Source organism: Lathamus discolor, chromosome 1 (assembly GCF_037157495.1).
Source record: "Lathamus discolor isolate bLatDis1 chromosome 1, bLatDis1.hap1, whole genome shotgun sequence".
NCBI lineage: Eukaryota > Metazoa > Chordata > Aves > Psittaciformes > Psittacidae > Lathamus > Lathamus discolor.
In genome coordinates this window covers 121,251,267-121,265,007 of record NC_088884.1, presented here as the reverse complement: position 1 = coordinate 121,265,007, position 13,741 = coordinate 121,251,267, and the positions used below count along the sequence as shown (strand labels likewise).

General features: G+C 37.5%; 1 long non-coding RNA gene across 1 annotated transcript; it reads right to left on the bottom strand.

Annotated features, from left to right (window-relative positions):
- Positions 1–1,088: 1,088 nt before the first annotated feature.
- Positions 1,089–13,210, bottom strand: LOC136007332 (uncharacterized). Its single transcript, XR_010609628.1, has 4 exons — positions 12,960–13,210; positions 5,690–5,760; positions 5,549–5,592; positions 1,089–1,203 (listed from the first exon to the last, which is right to left on the bottom strand). It is a non-coding gene; the product is annotated as an uncharacterized LOC136007332 (long non-coding RNA).
- Between the last annotated feature and the right edge of the window lie 531 nt (positions 13,211–13,741).

The following is a 13,741-nucleotide window of genomic DNA, read 5'->3' as shown; positions in this document are numbered from 1 at the left end:
TAACAGACTTCTTAATGTTTTCACAGCTGTGAATTAACTCTACAATGTAGCTTTGGTTCAGAAACCAGGTAGTATTATACTTACTGCTCACTTAAGCATTGCCCATGCTCCTTGAAGCAATTTTTTTCAAGAACAAGGTTGGCTGTTTTCAAAGTAGCAATCACACAATTCATTGTCTTTTCAGAATAACTTAAAAACATGTCATTGTATAAAAATAAAGGACTGATGCTCACATAAGGCTCTGACAACAGAAACATTTCAGGAGCAACAGGGCAGTCATTTATTTATTTAATCTGAAATTAGTAAATGACATGTTTTGATGACAAGGTGGACTGTTTAACTGTTTAACAGATGTAACCTACTTACTGCGTAGACTTTTTGCTTTTCATTCTCATTTCCATACATTTAAAGACTTGTTACTATTTGATAAATACTAATTTACATGTAGAAAATGAAGAAATATGCTATTTTTTTTAATGAGAAAACAACATTTATTCAAACAGGCAGTTTGAATAAAGTCTCCTTCCATTAGCTGCCTATTAGGTATATCTATTAGTAATTTAGCACCACTATTCAGCTGGTTTTTTTCCAGGTAAAAGGTCTGTTAATTCAACACGAACCTACACATAAACTGCTTGATGTGGGATTCAGAACAATCCCTTCCATTTTTACACCTCCTCTCCAAAATATTCTCAATGGCTGTTCTGGTGGGGGACAAGTGGACCTGGTGGTGAAACCTCTTGCAAGATGGGTATTGCTTCAAACCTTGATAAATACTGAAATTAGTAGAAAACAGACTTAGCAGATTGGTGGAGCTTTGCTGAGCAAAGGGAGACAAGACCTACAAACAGATATTAGATTTAGCTATTGGATCAACCTAGTCAAAAAATAAGGTGAGGAACCTATTAAAATCTCTTAAAACCATAACACAGATCCAGCTGAGTACATGATGTACTCATGTCCATGTACATGATGTGATGTGAACATGAAATAGGGATAAGTTTTCCTGTACAGAGAGGCTTTTTTTGATCCATAGCTGTGTGCTGAGTGTGAAGGCTGTTTCCCTGCAGGCAACAGAAGAGAATCAGGCAGTAGCAGAGATTGTAAGGATGCTCTCCCTGCACACATCTCTGGGTACCAGGCCAGCAGGAGTGATTTCTGATACAGTGTTTGGAAGAGCTGATGTGCCCTGAGCAGAACAACCTAAAATAAGAGACAGATCATGCTGGCAGCCACACTTCATTTTATGCAATATCCCTTGCTTCTGTTCAATACAAATATTTATCATCCTTTCAGTTTATATTATAATTAAAGAAGATTCACAGAAAGCAGATACTTGTGATGGTGAGATCATTAGTATTACAATGATATTTACTGTTGCTTGAATTTTTCATTCAATAGTTCTCAACCTCAGTAATAGGAATAAAAGGCAATGTCAATGATAGTCTGTGACTTATATTAAATTTTCATGTATACCTGTTTTCTTAAACAATGGCATGCATATTTTATGCAGGTCAACAGGTGTTTGATAAATAGAAGTGTTTGTTATCTAGTGGGAATTCTTTATCTTAGACAAATTACTTCTCTGAATACAACACTAATTATTTATTCAAGGAATAAAATATTCATATGTTATTTGAGGAATAAAATATAGCTTTAATATATACTGACCCCTACACAGTGAAAGAAAATCACTTTCACGTTTGTGAAGCATCATATCCTACATGCTTGTTGGCTTTTTATTCGTCCTTAAGCATCACTACAGCCACTGTTAAGAGACAAGACATTGCATCAGGTGTGAATGTGACCTGATTCAGTACTGACATATGTTCTTATGCCATTTTAATATTCCTAACTTTGAACATCTAACACGTGAAAAAGCACAGGAAAATTTCTGACGGAATGTAAACAAATCTTCCTTTGCATTTTAATCTTCCCTATCAACATCTTTATTCTTCTTTCTAAAATGTGAACACTATCAAGGGTGATCTATTTTTGTGATTCTCCCTGAATATTTTATATCTGTCAACTATAACTCTTATGTCCTAATGGTACACAGGGAAAGTATTTTTCATTTAATTATTTTTCATTAAGACAAGTTATTTGTTCGTAAATTAATAATTGTATTTGGCACTCAATACAATGGTTATTATTCTTTCGAACTGTTTATACATTATTGTAGTTCAGCAGACTTTATTAGACATGGTGGAAATGAGCAGAGATTAAGGCCCTAAGGTTTGATTTTATCTCCAATATTACAAGTATCTTTAGATTATTTTATACAGTATGTGGGTAGGGTTTGTCCTACTTAGAAAGACAACCTTGTTTCTTAAAAATAATATTTTGCACATTCTCACAGCTCTAAGACAATTCTGAATTTCTCCTGAGGTGTTTATATAGGTCCAAGTGCTGAAATCTCAGTTACCCTCAAGTAGCATTAGCATAAAAATTGAACATTTCCAATGCAAACTACTTTTTGGCAGACAATTAGTGGGCAAGGCAAGGCAATTTTCTCCTTAGCAAGGGAAATTATCATTGAAGATATTTCATCTACCTCACATTTTGGTTGGTAACATTTTACAATTACACAGTGACAGTAAACACAACCAATGACTACTTTTTAGTAGCCTGAAAATTCTGTTGCAAATACTGAAGTTCACACTTCAAAAACCAGTTCTTCAACCCAAAACTAGCCAATCAACACCCTGTTCAGAACGAAACTTCATTTTTAAACTTTCAGGAAGCAAACTCTTTTGTCTGCTAACTTTCCTCCTTCCGCTTACTCATGCCTGTTTTTATTACCTTGAGGACCTTTGCTGTTCCACAGCTCCATCCACTCTAAGTCACTCTGCTTGTCTTAGTGTATTTTCTGTAGCAACCACCAGCATTACTCCTTTAAGAGTTTATGTCCTGCTTTCTCATTTAAAAGACAAGGAAAATTATAACAGAGTTGAGAAAGGGTGGACAGATGTAAGATCCCACCTAGCTGTCCATGAGGCAGTCGGTTAGGCTTGCACAACATACCCTGTGTCATTCCTGTTACTGTGGCCTGGCAAAAGTTAGACATTGGTTTGGCATATATTGTTGCTCTTTACTCCATATGCACTTAGTTTCCATGAATCTTTAGTGGCTGTTCTGGTGCTGTGAGGGCCCCCCTCTCTGTTCTTGAGATTTCTAAAACACCCAGGGACTCTGCCTCAAATATCTCCTTACTATGCTGGATATGAGACTGAAACAATGATATTCTTATGACAATAACAAACAATTCTTTACAAAACTCCAAAACTGATTATAAAATCAGTTGTTGACTCATCCTTCTCTTGCTTTTATGAAGCAATGTTTGCTCAAAAATCACATTGCAGCAAGCATGAAATATTTATCTAGTCTGTCTTCACTGTAGTTGGTTTCATCTGTGTAGCTGCAAGGCTTTTGGGCAGGATAACATCCTCTCTGCAAAGGGTCTCATAGACAGATGATTCTGACTATGAGCTTGACAACATGAGGAAAATTGTCATCAGGAAATGGGGGCAAGCCTGGCTGCCTGCGGGGATGGTGTAGTTAATGTGAGTTCTGAAGACATGCAAGCCAGCAAGCACCCATAATAGTGCCAGCCTCCCCGATCTTTCTCAGCACAAACCAAAAGGACCACAAACAAAGGTCTGACTTCACATCTTGGGTACTTCCCTCACACTGAGTCCATATTTCTTATCCGGTCAGCAGAGGTCAAACCCTCTTGTGTGCTCTCTCAGGAACAGCTGGGCTGGATAGACCTTCCCTGATGATTTCCTGGTCACTTGTATAGGCAGTGACAGGGCACAAGGAAACCTGTCTTTCATGTATTGCATTTCATGTGTGTCTTTCATGAAGATACCCAAAGTGAAGCTGCCCGGGGCTGTTCCTGCGGACACTGTCAATATTGCGTGTTACTGAGACCAATAGCAGGCAGGCAGGGTAAGGCTGAATAGGAAAGCAAAGCCCCTGCTGCTCTTTAGCAAACTGTTGAAGGATCACAAATATATAGATTTTAGTCTTATATATTAAATAAAGACTCTCCAACAGCAGTGAAATAAGAACTTATAATACTGAAAAAAAAATAAATTTATGTTGGAACATCTTGGTCTAAAGCAGGAGATTATTCACTTTAGCACCTTACCTTCTTTGCCTTAGTGCCAAAATCCAAAACAAGAGACAGTGTAAAGAGATTTATAAAAGTAGTAGTTTAAGACTCTAGTCGCCTTTTCTTGTTAACAATATCTAGAAGACTGGCATCTCTTTTTTTTTCACATACATATTTTTGGAGGTTCTTCTTTGACTGCTGCCAGGATTTTCACTGCAACTTGGCTTGGAAAATGAGGTAACTGCTTTGCCAGCAGCTAGTCATAAATAATGTCTACATGGTGATGTTAGAACCCAGTAGGTATTATTATTGATTACATGATTGCCTTGTAAGAATTCCAAATTGAGATAATCACAATTCCTTCATTACGATGAGGTTACTCAAAGTCATCATTGCAATTACTTTCTATTTAAGATTCAATATTAAAAGGAGAGCTAAAAACTTCTCTGGTACATTTAAGTTAGCATTTAAGTTTTGCAGTGCACCAATATTTTAATAAGAACAATAAAATAAATAGTTATTCCTTTGACAGAAACAATATTTAACAATACAGAATTATTAGAGAAAATTGATATAGTAATTGTATTTTCTTTCCTAAAGCAAAGCAAACAGATGCAAGATGTCACTGGCAACAGTGGCTGTCTCCTCTTTAGTTAATCTTGCCAAAGACTGTCCAAGATTAAAATCCTTTTTTAAAGCCTGTGAAAATGTGTTTTGGCTCTTCAAGCGTGCTTGGGGTGTTCATGTTCATCTCCTGGGTAGGCTTTAGCTTATTTTAACTTATGTTGAATTCATAGCCATGTTGTGCTTTGTGAATTTGATTCTGAAGACTGAAAAGATACTGCAAAAAGTGGCAAACGGTAGTAGAAAGATGAGAGAGAAAAATATTGCAATGGGAATGCACACACTGTGACTAATTGGTCTCTTGTGAACTCTCTAAGGAGTCCTGGTAATTACACTGGGGATGAATCTTTGTATCTCCCTGAAGGGCTTCTCAGGTTTTCCATGCGGGACTCAGCAGCCCACCTGCTTTTTGTCATGTGTTCTGTTTCCGCAAAACCTGACTTGGCATTGCCATCCACATAAGCATGTAATATACAGTGAATCCTAAATATTCCAAAATTGCAAAGAAATTGGGGCAAATTCAGCAAGGCTGATATATGAAAAAGCTTAGTTTAAGTACCAATCCAACTGGTAGGTATTACTGAATAAGTAACTAGGTAGTGTAAATTAGATTATATGCAATATATATTATTATATAACTTTAGAGATAAAATGGGTCTAAATCTAAAAAAAAATAGGTGTTTTGGGAAGAGCTTATTCAGCTTTTCTTGGAAGCCTGTATGAAATGACAGCAAAACTATGCTGCATCAGGACAGAACTAGGTGCATTTTAAAAAGAAAAAGGGACAGATGCATCAGTTTGAGTTACCTCTCAGCTCTGATTGCTCTCTTGGGTAGCACATTTCTCTTTGCCTGTTGCACATGGAATTGCAAACAACGGTCAGGATTTAAATTTGCCTTAATACTTTTAGAATGCTTTTCTATTAAAATATAAAAAGGATACACTTACTTATAAATTATATCTGTTGACCAGGTCTCCTGTTTCTTCTGTCTTGTACCTTACACAGACAATCTGCAACACTAATAAAAAAGAAAACGGTGATTTTTCTCTTTACATAGATTTTGTCACTGTTAAGATAAAAAAGAAAGGTAGTGAGAGGTAATCAGATATTAAAAAGTGCAGTAGCAGCATGTTTGAAAAACATGCCAAAATATATTAATGCAGTCTTTCCAATGTGTAAATATGCATGGAATAGCTACTGATTTATAAATGAATCCATTTATAAAAAATACAATGTAGTGCTCACTGGCAATAGCTCCATCTCATCTAGTAAGGGGATAAATATGGTCATTAGCAATTAAATATAAAGTACAATTCCCTCAACCTAATAATGAAACCCTGGTTGAAGGTATTGGCTAAGTGAAATGAATGACAATAGCCAAAGTATTCTCTATTATCACTCAATATGTATCAGAACCTATTTATTTCCGCAAAACTTTTTCCTTTCACCCACCGCCCTCGCAGCTGCATAGAGAAACATACAGCCTGAGCAACACAATATCAGCATCATTGCCACACAGACTTCAGAGAGGATGCCAAAGAAGATAGAAATACCTCCCAATGTCTGCAAGAGAATATGGAAAGAACCCAATAGTGCATGTTTTTCCGTCATGCCAAAAAGGAAGTAAAGTAAGAAAATCATGCAAGTTTTAGCATGTGCATGCTGGATATAGATGTGTAACATCTGCCAATTACTTCCATGTCATGAAACGGAATTTTCACCATTGTCAAAAAACAGTCATGGTCTTTCCATCCTCTTTGAAACATCCCATTTTAATTCTCTTCCTTTCTGTACTCCTTTCTGTACAGAAAGAGCTGGGAAATAAATAATGTATGAGAAAAAACAAAACAAAAAACATTTTATTTGTAAGCAACAACAGTTTAATTCATGAAGCAGCCTTTAAAATGCCCAAGTCTTGCAGTTGGTGGTGGGGTAAAATCTTATCAGGGTTAGGCATAGAGCCAATATAATAAAGACTCAAGAAGTGAGCCATCAATAAAAGAGGATTTTTACACCAGACACTTTCTGGGCTTGCTTTCTTTCCATTAGCCTGACTCTCCCTTTATCTACAGCCGCTATAAATCTCTGCTCCAGTGTTCCCCTATGCATGCTTTTAGGCTTCCACATGGAGGATATCCTCTTGACACTATACTTATTATGCCAGCCCGACAAATATTAGCCATGTAAGAAATGCTGTTTCCTATTCCTTTGTTGGTCAGTTACATATAAGCAAGGAACAAACAGATGCAAAAGACGTGTTCAGTGGACACGTATTAAATGGCCGACATACTGTAATATTTCATGTGGCTCCTGTAGATTTCTTTTCTCCTTAACATCAGTATTGTTTTATCAAATATTACTCCTAAGTGGTTACCTTCTTCTGCAGTAACTAAACCCCTTCCTCAGTGAGAAGTGACCCTCTGCACATCCGACCCATCTGGTGAGGCTGTGCCGGCACCACATGCTCACCGGCAACCCCAGCTTTCCTCTCCTCCCCCAGCAACAGCTCTCTATTTATACAAACCTAATGGGAATGGTGTCAAGAATCAATTAGTGGGGAACCTCTGAATGCAGAAAGTTACTTGTTGCCTAGCAGCAGCCCAGCAAGCCAGGCTTGACTTTGATTCATTTAACCCCAAACTAACTAGGGCTGCCAGATTATTTTTCCTCATCACCTTCCAGTGCTGTTTCAGTCAGCCTGGAGAGACAAAATGCCTGAAGTCTTCACTGTTGCTTTCAGAAAGGCCCTTTCCTCCTTTCTGTTGACCAAAGAATGCAGTGGATAGAATTTGCGGTGCTTGCTTTCAAACAAACCCCACAGGAGGCTTTCCAGGATACTGTGCCTCTCTCTTGGAAATAAGGAGCAGGAGTGAAACTCTCCTGACTTCCAGAGCCAGGCACTGGCCAGCCTGAGTAGCTCATGGCCATGAGCCAGGAAGAACACAACTGCAGGAGGACAGGCAGAGTCCCACCATGGATCAAGAAACATTGAGTTATACCTCTGCTGAAAAACTGTGTCTCAGTCTCTGTTCTTCTTCTTTAATAATTAATTCAGCAGAGAGGATAAGGCTGTTCATTTGCATAAGTAAATTTTTCAGTCACAGCAATCAGCCTATTAATAGAAACCCATCTATTTGTCTGTCTATCAACTTACATAAACCACTGTCTTGTCTTATAAGCCATGATATTTTGAAGGTCAGTAGCCCATAAACAACAGATATAGAAGCTGACAAACAGCTTGATCCTTTAGTTCAGGATACACTAAACCAGACTTTATAAACAATATAAGCCATGGAGATTAGGCCTGTGCTTTAATTTTCAGAGCTACATCAGAGTTTCCAAGATGACATAGTGTATGTTCACAATAGCATCAATATCAAATGGGAGATTTTTAAAAGCCGCTATACTATGGCTGTATGGTATCAGTGCCGTTTAATCAAACTGCTAGGCTGCTACACTAAAACATTTTACTAACCAATGCAATGGATTCATGCCAAAAAGATAATGTATACCACTGCTGTTCACAGGTTGCCTGAAAATGAGCAACTTATATTTAATGCCCTGCCATCTTCACCCATGTTACGACTTCGAACAGAAATGTTTCCATCATGGCTTCATTGTTTATTGGAATTTTTAATAGTCAACTGTTCTACCAGAACACCCATACTTATTATTTGCCTAAAGGTGATTTGTGACAGGGAAAAAGTGTGAGCACTGCCTGTTGATGTTTGAAGCAATTTCAACACCACATAGATCACATTTTTTCCTCATTGTAAGACTGGTTACTACCTTTCACCAGATGACACCAGTGTCTCTCTTCATTTTCACCTCTAACAACACTATTTACATGTGTACCTGCGTACAAGAAATAAATCTGGTCCTAGTAATGAAGAGTATTTGGTTCAAATAAATAGCAGGCTAAACTGAAGAGTTACCACTCCACATAGGGAAGCACTTCCAAAAGCTATTCTGGCCTCTCCATAGAAGAGCAAGTGAGATGAAGCCAGCCTCTTCCTTCATTCCCACACATCACAACCTGTCTCCTCCTCCTTCAAAAGCCAAGGGCCAAGGGTTTACTTGGGTCTTTGCTATGTTCAGCCTGGCTTATGCGCAAGGCGACAGGCAACAGTAAAACTAACAGGATATATAAACGAAGAGAGTCCAAAGCCCTAGAGTTGTAGTCTGAAATATGTCAGGAACACAGCCCTGCCTAAGGGGATATTTTAGGGTAAATAAACACAATGCAAAAGCAATTGAAAAAAAAAATTACTACTGAACATGCCTTGAAGGCCTCTAACGCGAGTTTAAACTAATGAAGTCTGAAAAGCCTTTATGTAAAAAACTTGACTGCCACTATTTAAGACTACTTCTTTAGAAGAGCAAAATCAATTCCCTGTTCCATGACAGCAGGCTGAAGTCACATAGAAGTAACAGAACGTAAGAAGTTCAAAGGAAATGGACAGTCTACTGGGTCCAGGCATCAGAAGACTTATGTAAATGCTTGGGCACAGAAGCTTCAAATGGCCTTTTAAAATCTGTAATATCACATTGATCAGTCGAATTTCCCACCAATAGATATAATAACTTTCAGCATTGTGACAGAGGACATTGATGCTGTTGCCTTTTGCTTCTGGTAACAAGAGATGACACTCTTCACCCAGAATGCATTTTCGTGAGTGAAAATGACAAGACAATTCAGACATAGAAGAGTCTGGTGGTTAGTGAAGATTAAAGCTAAGAAGTCAAGACAATCGAACTTGTAATATGCATAATTCATTGCTATACTAATTGGAATGACAAAACAAAATGGTTTAACAATCCAGGAATGTATTGATTATACACGTCTCTTCCTGCCCTTTAACACTTTCAGAGGACAACTGTCTTGAATTGTGATAGCACATTTCTCACGCACAGACTGCACAACCAAGTACTACTGCAACTTGAGCAGCTCTGTGTGCACATCCAGCGGCACATTGCTGTACCAGCAGAAACCCCAGCAATATGAGGCTTCAGATTTCACTGGGGCACTTCTGAAAACCAGCCATAATTAAATAGGAACCCTCGCTGGTTTACTTCCCCAGGTACAGAATGGGAACAGTAGCTAATACTAGTTTCACAGGAATGTTATTTGCATTAGCAATGGAGAAGTTTTCAGACATTAATGTAGTGAAACCATAGAAATAGCTAAGAGAAATCTATTTCTGCTCTGCATTTTTAAACAACTGATTGAATAAGCCACCCAGAATTTTTCCTCACCCCATCAGTGATTCTCTTACCCTCTATCCCTATATTTCCCTAGATTAATTTTGCATAATTTTCCTCACAGAACCATTTTCTGCTTTTGAGGCACCCTTTATACTTCAGAGACATTCTGAAGTTGAAACCTCAAAAAAGCATTTTTTATGAGAAATTTTTATTTTTTTAGCTTAAAAAAGAAAATCAGTTCCATATCTTTCTAAATTCCTATCTACGTTGTGTATTTGGCTTCAGAACGTATCATCCAATGAGTTTATTCTTGAGACAATGAAAGGCATGTAGTTTTAGTTCATTATAGGAGTGAATTAATTTGCTTTTCAGGAGTTATTGGTTTGAGTAGCAAATATTAAAGCAATAAAATCTGTACTGCCAATCTATAAATGTTGCGCAAGTTAGATATTTTATTTCACTTTTTCCTAGTGTGACAGCAGTGTTACTCAACTATTATAGGTAATAAAAAAAAAGATGCCTAATAAGCCAATTTTTCAAATTAAATTGCCAGAAAAGATAAGAATAACAAGCCAACAAAAATCTTAGGTGTTGACATTCATTTTCATGTCTTTGCAAAATCTTTCCTACAGATTTATATCTACAGCAAACAATGCTGCTTCATCAATACCTTTTTAATCTGAACGTGTGGAATTACACCCACTCTTTCTGAGTCATCTTTAGATCTAAGCAGTATTAATTTCAGCTAACTTGAGGAAGACGTGCTTACTAATGAAGCCCAAAATGCTGGCAATAAGTAATAAGTTAGCAAGAAACTTCATTCATTTTAAAAGCCCTGCGTTCCTGGTAGGCATTTCCTGCATATTCAGTTAGTAACAAAATCGTCAATTAGCACTAGAGGGCATTGGAAAAGAAAATAGAGAGTTAGTGTGCACTGAGATGCAAATGCTTTCAGCAGTGAAAAGGAACAATTTCATGCCAGCCTGCACCAACAACAAGCAAGCTTTTCTTTTTCACTGTTAGATATTTACATTTTCAGTGAAGGCCTGAAACATTAGCTACAAGATTACACTATTTACTTTCACTAATGGATCTACCTGTAGCGCTGATCAACTCATTGGTAAGAAGATCAGTTATATTTTACATTAAGGAAGAGGAGAATACAGCAGAGTAAAGTTTACAGAAGCAACATTATCTGGGAATGCTCTGTAAAGAACCTCCCGTACTACGTTAGCTTAGATGTACAACTCTCCTAATTGACCTACTGAGGTTCAGATGAATATCATGAGATTTCTGATCAACAGGTTAAAGTTTGGAGGAGTTGCTACAGCAGCCTTGAATATAGCACCTGGCAACCACACAGAATCATGACCTGATGGCGGGCAGAGGCTAAAAGGTTTTTTGAAGGGCTGAGCATATTTCTTAATTTTGTAACTAGAAAGCTGGGGCATTGATACGGAAAGACTTGGTCCTGTAGGACAAATAGACGCTCTGTTTCTACTGACTTTAATGGTCATTAAGAGTTTTCAGCACTTTACGTAAGTGACCCACAAATTGGACACATAGCAGAAAAACAGTGATAAATGCATCAAAGAAGAAAAAATGAATGAAAAAATAGCTTGAATCATGATCAATGCAGGTTTTAATATGTACACAATGCTGACAAACTCAGCTGAGTGCTCTTTTTCTTATTTCTACTGTTTATATAATAGTTTCATACTATTGCATCCCTCTTGACATGTACAGCAAGAAACTGTAGTAAAAAATGTGGTGCAAAAATGTTAAATTTAAGGAATAAAAACTTAGCTTGAGATTCATCTTTATATTCCCCGAGGCAGTGTCTACAGCCATCTCTTCACATTTTTTAACCATGATGCAGACCTCTGTAAGAGTCTTTGGGAAACCAAAATTATAATCATAAGTGACGTTTCTCTTTATATACTCGATAGTTAAAATGCTTTTAAAGTAAAATTATAGTTGTTTAAAGTCAAATGAGAATGTTTTTGAGAATTGAGTTAATTTCATTTAGTTCTGATTTGGAGTCTTACCTGGTTGATTCAGTGACATGAATGAAATTTTATTCCAGAGCTACAGCTGAACTAAAAAGGTTTCCAGGAGGGTTAGTGACTCACAGGATGCATCTATGATAAATTATTTGGTTTCATACCCAAAATAAAGCTTTAAAAAAATAATTTCCATCTATTCATCACATATCCTGGTAGTAGGTTACAGAGTGTGTAAGTGGAAAGCAAGTTATCCTTTAGAGGATTAATGAATCATATGGTAATAATACATAACAGTACTTAAGTAGTAATAACATTTGCAAACCACTCACATATTTTTATTTTCCATCATAACACTTACATAAAGCAAATGTGGGTCAAATGCCACTTCCATCTTACAGGATGGAAGAGCAAGAGAGAAGGACTCCTGTGGTTTTTGGGCAGTAAAACCGAAGTTAAAACTCAGGGGTTTCACACATTCCAGGCATATCTGCTTGCACTGTGCATGTGTTTTTTTTTTTAATACAACTGCAATTTTGATTGAATATAAACTTCTGCTTTGGTCACTGCCTAGCTATCTGAATCTACATGAGGTGCAGTAAACTTTTAACAAGATATGACCTTTGATATTAGAAGCATATGGAGTCCTCTTCCTATATGTGTTCTTAAATGATAAGCTCATCAGAAATAGACTTTAAGTAAATTCCCTGAGTTTTCTCTTAAATGCAGTGTTGGTACTTAATTGATCCCTTACGGATCCTACTAAGAAGGAGAAAAAATGACTGCTACTGCTGAACCCAGGACAGGGTACTTTTCCTGGCATACAGAAAGTGACTCTTGAGATAAACAGAACCCAGATCTCTCTCCTCAGTTCAGATGTGAAGCACAAGAACTTTGAAGAAGGAATAGTTCTACTATATGTACTGGAAAACACATAGATATCACAACCATACAAATAATAACAATAATATTGCTAACATGCATCATGATCTTGAAAAAGCTTATTAACCTCAAAGGTCCAAACTGGGCAGAAGCCCTCCTTCCTGTGCAGTCTTCTGTGTATCTTGATTCTCCTGCTTCTACATGCTGACAGCTTTTTCAGGTCCTAGAAGGCAGACATCTTCCTCTTCTTACAGTAACTCATTAGTTACTGCTTTATTTCCTCCTAGGCCCACACTCTACCCTTTTCTTCTGGGATGGCCTTACATCTACATTATATTGCTGGAGGCAGCACTAGAATGACAATGCCTGCATGCCCAAAGTGACTTGGCCTGGGAGGGCACTGAGAACACTGGAAAGGAAAAACAGTAAGAACATCTATCCTATTTGAGCTTTCTTAGAGCAGAGGAGTGTCAGTGAGACATCAACTCAAAAGGTTTCACATGTGAACACAGCAACAGATAAAAACATCCCACAGATGATGGCTTTTTCCCTTAAGTAGGTCAGTATGCTTGTTACTGTAGATAGTGTGCTCTACTGCCTAGTCCTCTGGTTCAGCTTTTCCACTGATTCTGGGGCTTCCACAAGACTAAAACCTGCTTAACAGATTAGTATTAAAATTTGAGGTCTTACCATCCCATCAAAATGTGCTTGGATGACCCACAATTACATTCAGGAGAACCCACACTTTTCGCTCAGCATCCGCTGCAAGCAGAGGTAACTCGTGACACCTAAGGTACATCCTGAAGCTCAGCATGTCATTATGGATGTGAATATTGTACTGAACCAAATGGATGCCCAAGAAAAAGAGGACAAAACTGACTTTTGATACAAATGGGCACATATCCTGTG